Source organism: Neodiprion lecontei, chromosome 3 (genome assembly GCF_021901455.1).
Source record: "Neodiprion lecontei isolate iyNeoLeco1 chromosome 3, iyNeoLeco1.1, whole genome shotgun sequence".
NCBI lineage: Eukaryota > Metazoa > Arthropoda > Insecta > Hymenoptera > Diprionidae > Neodiprion > Neodiprion lecontei.
In genome coordinates this window covers 17,109,465-17,117,534 of record NC_060262.1, presented here as the reverse complement: position 1 = coordinate 17,117,534, position 8,070 = coordinate 17,109,465, and the positions used below count along the sequence as shown (strand labels likewise).

The 8,070-nt window shown below is 41.0% G+C and overlaps 1 protein-coding gene across 5 annotated transcripts in view; it reads right to left on the bottom strand.

The window, feature by feature from the left end:
• Nucleotides 1–6,064: 6,064 nt before the first annotated feature.
• LOC107225141 (DNA-directed RNA polymerase, mitochondrial) overlaps nucleotides 6,065–8,070 on the bottom strand; it is a 105,394-nt gene continuing 103,388 nt past the window's right edge. For 2 of the 5 annotated variants that reach the window (XM_046734021.1, XM_046734023.1), the window contains one exon: nucleotides 6,065–7,990. The gene's annotated coding sequence lies outside the window, so the exon portion shown is untranslated. Of the gene's footprint in view, nucleotides 8,007–8,070 lie in introns of all 5 variants that reach the window. The other 3 variants (XR_006903301.1, XR_006903302.1, XM_046734022.1) reach the window with 3 other exon arrangements.

The window sequence follows — 8,070 nt, the reverse complement described above, 5'->3', positions numbered from 1 at the left end:
CGGAATATGCCAGGAATTCATTTTGCGCGGGATTGTGTCGGATTCTGTTCGTGAAAGTCACGCATCCGGATCGTGTGCCGGCTATTCCTGTCGGATCGTGTACGAGATACGGCGGTATACTACGTGGTCGTATCCTACCCGGTTCTGTCGAGTACGTTACCGCCCCGCATTCGGATTGTATCCGGTGCGAATCTGGAAATGGGGTGGGATATGGTATACAAGTAGGTTATAATATTGCGCACGATATACATGATTGGCGTAACAGGTATACAAAATATTTGTTAAGATTACACATTCCCCGAATGTCGATACAGCTGCACAATAATCTTTGCATGTATCAGTCTTAACGACAACAGTACTACATTAGTCTAATTACTGCAAACACCGAAGGTCTATAACATTACGACTCAAAATTGCTTATTACAGTATTATCACATATACGAAGTCACGTATATATCTAACAAAACACCATAAACCTTTCTCCGAATCGTTACAAAGAAATGTGAAACATTCATCTTTCAACTCGTATGTAAAAATATTAACATGTAAAACTTCATATAAAGTTAATTTGTACGGATATTAATACTGAACGTAATCATAAAGATCTGATTAAAACTACAATAACATAATATATTTCTTCAATATCATTATCAGCTGTCTTTCGATTACCATATGATTTGCAACATTGCACATTAAACTAAAAGTATCGCCGTACAAGCATTTCAAACAACAACAACCCTGTATAAAAAATCCGATACAGACTGTCGGATCTCTGTCGGATTCGACACAATTCGACACAGATCCGCTACATTTTGTACGTGTGCCGGATTTTTTATAAAGCGAAACAACTTGACGTTACGAAGAAAAAACACGCACATTGTTTATTATGTTCGGCGACACTTTCGCGTATTTCCTGTACCAACGCGTCCAGCATTGTTGTGAATAACGCCACAACGCCTGTAACGGCACGCTCGACCGCCTTTTGTACCGTCCTTGTTGACTGATCGTCGTCGGCTATTTTGTGATGTACCCACGCCATGCGTACCCGAAAACGAATCCTCATTTATCTCGGCAATCCTTGTGAAATTGCTGTTATACTTTACCGTATTGCGCGTATACACCTCTTAGCTTGTTAACAATCCAAACCGTGTTTTTTTATGTTCAATCACAAATCACACCGAAACCAAGATAATAACCGCCGCGTTCCCCACGCGCTACTCCACGCCACGCCGTACCGTACGAATCTCGATAATAAGCCTTTGCAACGGCCGGCGTGATGCCAGCGTGACAAATACACCGTAAATAACCCGCCCGCACCGGTTTACAGAACGATTGATCAAGTTTTTCTACAAACACTTGCAATTTTCTGCAAAATCACCGCTGTATGTAACCGGCCACTGCCGCCGACGCACGACGCGAAGTATGTCTAGACGCAGCCGCTCGTGTTTGGATCGCCACGCCTCAAACGGGCTACTTGCGTGCCGTGGCCAGAGAGCCTGCAGTATGTACCGCGCCCGGTAAAGGCACAAAATGGCGGTTGAGTGGTACGTGGAGTAGGTTAAGCGTTCGGGCATGGAGACTAGAGTAAAGTCTCCATGCGTACGGGGTTAACATTCGTGCGGCCATTTCAAAGGCGGATGCTTACGCAATTTCGTAATATAGATGTAGTGACTCGCGTATTTGTAAGAGAGCATTTTTGACTCGACCTGTTTACGTTTGGTATTAGCGACAGGAGTGTGTGCGGTGTCGTTGTATATTGACTGTTGTTTGCTGTTTCTTCCCTGCTGACGGTATCCGACAGAAATGTGTCTGATCTATGTCTAAATCGACACATTTCAGACACAATTTCCGAAACGGTCCGGAATACGCTAGACAAGGACAGAAGATCGTGTGCGGATCCTAGTCGGACCTGTCGAGAACGAAGTCGGCACGCGGCTCGACTCCCGAAATTTTTTAAAGTCCAAATCATCGAGTCTGTCGGACCGTGTCCGGTTTCTGTTTCCGCGCCCTTATTATTCTCAAGTTTTTAGTCCAAATCATCGAGTCTGTCGGAACGTGTCCGGTTTCCATTCCCGCGTCTCGATTATTTTCAACTTTTTAGTCCAGATCGTCCAGTCTGTCGGAACGTGTCCGGTTTCCGTTAACGCGGCTCGATGACCCTAAATTTTTCCAAGTCCAAATTATCGAGTCTGTCGGAACGTGTCCGGTTTCAGTTTCCGCGTATCGACGACCACAATTTTCCAAGTCCGAATTATCGAGTCTGTCGGAACGTGTCCGGTTTCAGTTTCCGCGTCTCGTCGACTAAATTTTTCCAAGTCCGAATCATCGAGTCTGTCGGAACGTGTCGGGTGGGTGCAAGGTGGATTGAGGGAATAGGTCGTTTATTAACACACATCATAATTAAACAAATCAGATCATACGTTTATTATCGTTATACTAGACTTGTTACAATAAGTATCGGTGTCATTCATTAAATCTACATATGTTTATGCACAAGAACCAATTGGTATATAATAATGTTTTAAGAAACAATAAACAACAGTCAATACTTGTATAACGACACCACACACACTCCTGTCGCCAATACCAAACGTAAACGGATACACGCTGGAATCGTCTGTGTGAATACCTGTATCAGCAGCTGCCTCCTTCGAATCAATTGTAACCGTCCGCACGAATTTTCACTTTCACTTCGCTTTGTTTGCGCTGTATGGACGCGCCGACGTACCGATCAACCGCCATTTTGTGTCCTTACCGGGAGCGATACATACGCGCTGCAAGCTCTCTGGCCATGGTAGGCAAGTAACCCGTTTGAGGCGTGGCGATTGAAACACGAGCGGCTGCGTCTAGACATACTTCGCGTCGTGCGTCGGCGGCAGTGGCCGGTTACATATAGCGGTGATTTTGCAGAAAATTGCGAGTGTTTGTAGAAAAACTTGATCAATCGTTCTGTAAACCGGTGCGGGCGGGTTATTTACGGTGTATTTGTCACGCTGGCATCACGCCGGCCGTTGCAAAGGCTTATTATCGAGATTCGTACGGTACGGCGTGGCGTGGTGTAGCGCGTGGGGAACGCGGCGGTTATTATCTTGGTTTCGGTGTGATTTGTGATTGAACATAAAAAAACACGGTTTGGATTGTTAACAAGCTAAGAGGTGTAGGCGCCCAATACGATAAAGTATATCAGCAATTTCACAAGGATTGCCGAGATAAATTAGGATTCGTTTTCGGGTACGCGCGGCGTGGGTACACCATAAGATGGCCGACGACGATCAGTCAACAAGGACGGTACAAAAGGCGGTCGAGCGTGCCGTTACAGGCGTTGTGGCGTTAGTCACAACAATGCTGGACGCGTCGGTACAGGAAATACGCGAAAGTGTCGCCGAAGATAATAAGCAATGTGCGTGTTTAAGACTTTTTCAAGTGATGATTTTGATACGAGTTTAATGATTAAAGTTCAACATATTTGATTTCATTATTCGTAACGTCGAGTTGTTTGTTGTTTGAAATGCCTGCATAGAGTAAAAAAAATCCGACACAATCTGTCGGATCTCTGTCGGATACGACACAATAGGACACAGATCCACAACAAAACGTCGTATAGAACAGAGATCCGACAGATTTCTGTCGGATTTTTTTAGCAGGGTTATTCCATTGTCGACGGTCAAAGACTTATCCGAGTTGGCTGACGATAGTCAAAGGCCGATATTCCGAAAGCTCGAAAACATCCGATAATATTGCCATCTCGACACCACATAACGATCATTAAGAAGCTAATCATTAAGAAAGGACACGTCCGGCTGCACCACTGTGGTTCGGAGAACTTATTGTGTTCGCTACGATCCAAATACTGGCTATTGAGTGGTAGAAGAGAAGCAAGAAAGGTCAAGAGTAGTTACTTTCAATGCTTCCGAAGTAAACCAAAGATTCCAGAAGTCATGATGGGAGATCGACCGAGCGAGCGTGTTCATAGATACCTAAGACCGTTCACTACGACGGGCGTAGATTATGTAAGGCCACTGCAAGTACGAAAAAATCGTCGACGTGGTAGAGTTCACTCTTCAAAGGCGAGGATCGCTGTGTTCACCTATTTCGCTGTAAAGGCAATTCATTTGGAACTCTTCACTGAATCAACGACAGAAGTGTTTTTGGTAGGTACACGGAGGTTTGTTGCTCGCAGCGACATTTGCTCGAAAATTATCTCCGACAACGGTACTAATTTTGTTGGAGCAGCGCAACAATTGAAAAAAGTATTCGAGTTTTTAAAAAACGAAAACAATGTGATATCAAAGCATCTCTCTCGACAAAAAACTGACTGGAAGTTCATTCCACCCAAAACACCGCATTTGGTGGTTTGTGGAGGACGGCCGTCAAAGCGACAAAACGATATTTAAAGACGGTTACGAAGGGCATGGTTCCCACATTCAAGGAATATTACACTCTCTTAGTCGAAATTGAATCAATCTCTAGCTTCTGACAATCGACTCCAATATCCAATGATCCTAACGACTTGACAGCTTTAACTCCAACCCATTTCCTCATAGGGGACATACTCGTTTTACCCGCACAGCATAACTTATTGAGCGCGTGAGTTGTTGCAATGGGAACACCTGAAAAAAGTACGTCAGCACTTATGGAAGCGTTGGCACTAAGAGTATTATTAGCAACAACTGCAAAAACAAAACAAATGGTGGACAAATGGCGGAAACTTCGAGATTGTAACACTATTCCTACTAAAAGAGAACCATGTCCCACCACTTCGATGGAATCTTGTGCGCGTAGAAACAGGGTGGCGACAGTCAAAACTGTACAAGAAAACTTTAAGCTGTCAAGAAGCTCTGTTCGCTATCGTTTGAAGAAGATTAATTATAAGCGAAAATATTCTAATTTTCATTTAATTTTATACTTGTAAGTTTGTGGCCTGGTCACCCAAACTTATCCGCGGACACAACAGACACGCCGAACGGGTTGCGGGAGGGGGAGTTAATAGTGGACACCGCGGAGCCCTCGCCTCGGACAGAGAATGGAGTGGGCTACAGGCGCTCGGGACATTCACTAGCATTATAGTGAATGCTCCGTAGTGTATATTGTATATTGTTGTTCATTGTTGTAAAATTTATTAAGCCTGTATTTTCAATCATCAAAACCGACATTGTTGTTGATTTAGGTAATTAAGAACTGCACAATAAGTGTTATTATTATTTATGTAATTATTTGTGATTGGTGGTAATATAATGTTTTAGTATCGTTTTCTACCTCAACACAAGTCGTTGGGACTCCGGAATTATTATTCCCGCACCCTTTTTTAAGTTATAAGAACCACGTTAATAACTTAAATACTTATCTAAGTCAGTAGCTTTAGTATGTTTTGCTCTATGAAGGAATCGTTTATTTTCATGTTTATGCTAACGAGGTTGAAGTTTTGTTTGTTTTAAAGACGCTTAGCTTGGTTGAAGAAGACAAAAATTGATATAACACTTGTTTCAATTAATGTGCATTACTATTGAAAGAGTATCTTTGAAGGGGGGCGGCGTGTCGGCGAGTCCAGTGCCTCTCCTGGGAAAAAGTAGTGTAAGAACAAGATGACAAGAACATCATCAACATCAACCCGAACAGTTGTTCTGAGGCAGTATAGTTACGAAACGCAAAACAATACTTTCAGGGGTTCAAGAAGACAATGATATGAACTCAAAAATATGGAAAGGAACTTTTTTTTGAAATGGCTTTGCAAATTTGAGATTATTCGGGAGTCTTTAGACGGGTATTTTCAATACGAATTGAGAGATTTAAAATAAGCTAGTACTTTGCTCGGTGTTTCTCGGCTTGTTCCTGGAAATACGGAAATAAATTGCGTTTTAACTACGGTTCGAAGTTGCAAAATACATAAAGGCGTGGTGTCCACGCCTTCAGACCGTGGACAAATTTATTTTATTTATTTTATTTTATTTATTTTATTTTATTTAATAATTACTTACATTTAAGCACAGAACTTGTGGCTAGTTAATTTTGCACGAAGGAGAGGATTCTAATTCTACGGAACGGGCGGAAAAATGGTAAGCTCGTGTTGAATGTGAACAATAATTTTTATTATTTGCGTATATACAACGTGTGTACGCATCGACGATTGTGTATACAATACCCACGAGTCAAGGTCGCGACCGGGGCATATCGTCGATGATACGGGGTTTACATCGTTAGGTTTACATTGTGTGGTCGAAGGCTTCGACGCTGAGCGCGATGTTTAAATTAAAGAATAAATTTACATTTTATCACGCATATAGAATACCACGGAGACCCTTAAGGCGTGAACACGTGGGAAAATTATTCATAGAGCTCAAACTCCAGAAACCATCGATTCTCATTATACCAGACAGCTGTACAAAATATTACGTTCTTATATACCAAACTCACAGGTATCATGTAAACTGTTCAACATAGCGACTTAACCGTAATAATTACTTTTTTGTAGCTGAAGAGGAAACCAATATTGCACCTTGTATAGTTGAAGGAAATCATACTTGGATGATCAACAATCATCACCAAAATCAGATCCAACACTAAATTGTGTTTGTTCTGCGGGATACGGAGGTTCGTAAAAGGATACAATTCACATTTTGTTTCATTAACCTGGTATAAAAAATAAGCGTGTTTAAGGATGTTTGGTAAGACAACCATAGACTGGATCGTTGACGTAGGATCCGCGAATTAGTGATGAATGACTATAGCGAGGAAGCGGGATGACGATTGAAATGGATTGTGTTTAATTATCAATAAAGGATACTTTATTTGAGGAAGATACAAAGCGATACGTTCTGTATCGCAAGAGAACAGAACGAACACTCAGGATTTACAAAGCGAGAATATACATAGATGATATGCAGACATGATTTCGCAACAGTAGATAATAGGACAAAAGATACAGAGCTGATTTGTTTTGAGTCGCGACACGGGCAAGCGGCTCGATTTGAGGTAGAGAGGACAGGTAAACATTGCACGCGAGGGTGAGTACATATGTGAGGATGATTTCAAATGGCAAGTGAAATGCGAATATGATGAGTGCGAAATACTTTGGTTTAAACTTATACGTTGCTACTTTGCCGAAACAAAGGATTATGGTTTATTCAGTATTCATAAATGGAAACTATAGTTGTAGATTACTAATATTACCCTCCTTCTGAATTTATGGATTACTTATTAATATGTTAATTTTGTATTGCGATGTTCTGCACATAAATTTGCCCTTGTTATAGTGGTGAAAAATATCGTAGAAAACTGTTTTTCCGGTTTATTTTCAGATATTTAAATGATTCCGTCACAAAAGTCGCAACTAATCCTTAACAATCCTTATCAATCAGTATGTAGGTACCCATACCAATCAATATAATGATTTTCGATATTTCAGAATATAAAAATGATATAGTATTAGTAACTGAAGGTGCGACTGTAACTGCTGGGATTTCAACCTCAGGTGCAGGTAAATTTATAGATTAAAAAAATATATATATATTAAATAGATACTGATATAATTGCTCCTATCAATTTGTGTACATGAGTTGCTCACCTCGCCCAACCCTCAGTGTATAACCACATTATATGGTCTGATTTGGATTGCTTTTCAAATAGTGGGTGTTTCAGTATTCCAAAATGTTGAATATGATGAAGTACAAACAATTATTGTCGTGATTAATTTTATTAAAGTATCATATAGGATTACAATATTTATTTGGACTACAACAAAAACTCACATTTCTTCGTCCATAAATCTGCAATCTTGCAGAACTGTGTCACGATTACTATTCTGTTTTTCGATTCCATCTGCAAATTTAGACTTGAGAATGATCGTTGGAGATGAACTGAACTCGGGAACAGGATATAACGCAGTTTGCATCAACTGCGTTTGTGAAGTACCGCCAATTCATGCGTGTAAACGACTCACCGATAGCGAGTGTGACGTTACTGTGCACGCTACTTCGATTAATTTTTGTTGCAACTGAAAATTCATGTTACTATTGATCATTCAAATGGAAATTACCGTTAGAGATTTTCAACAATATTGAAAATAGTGAGACT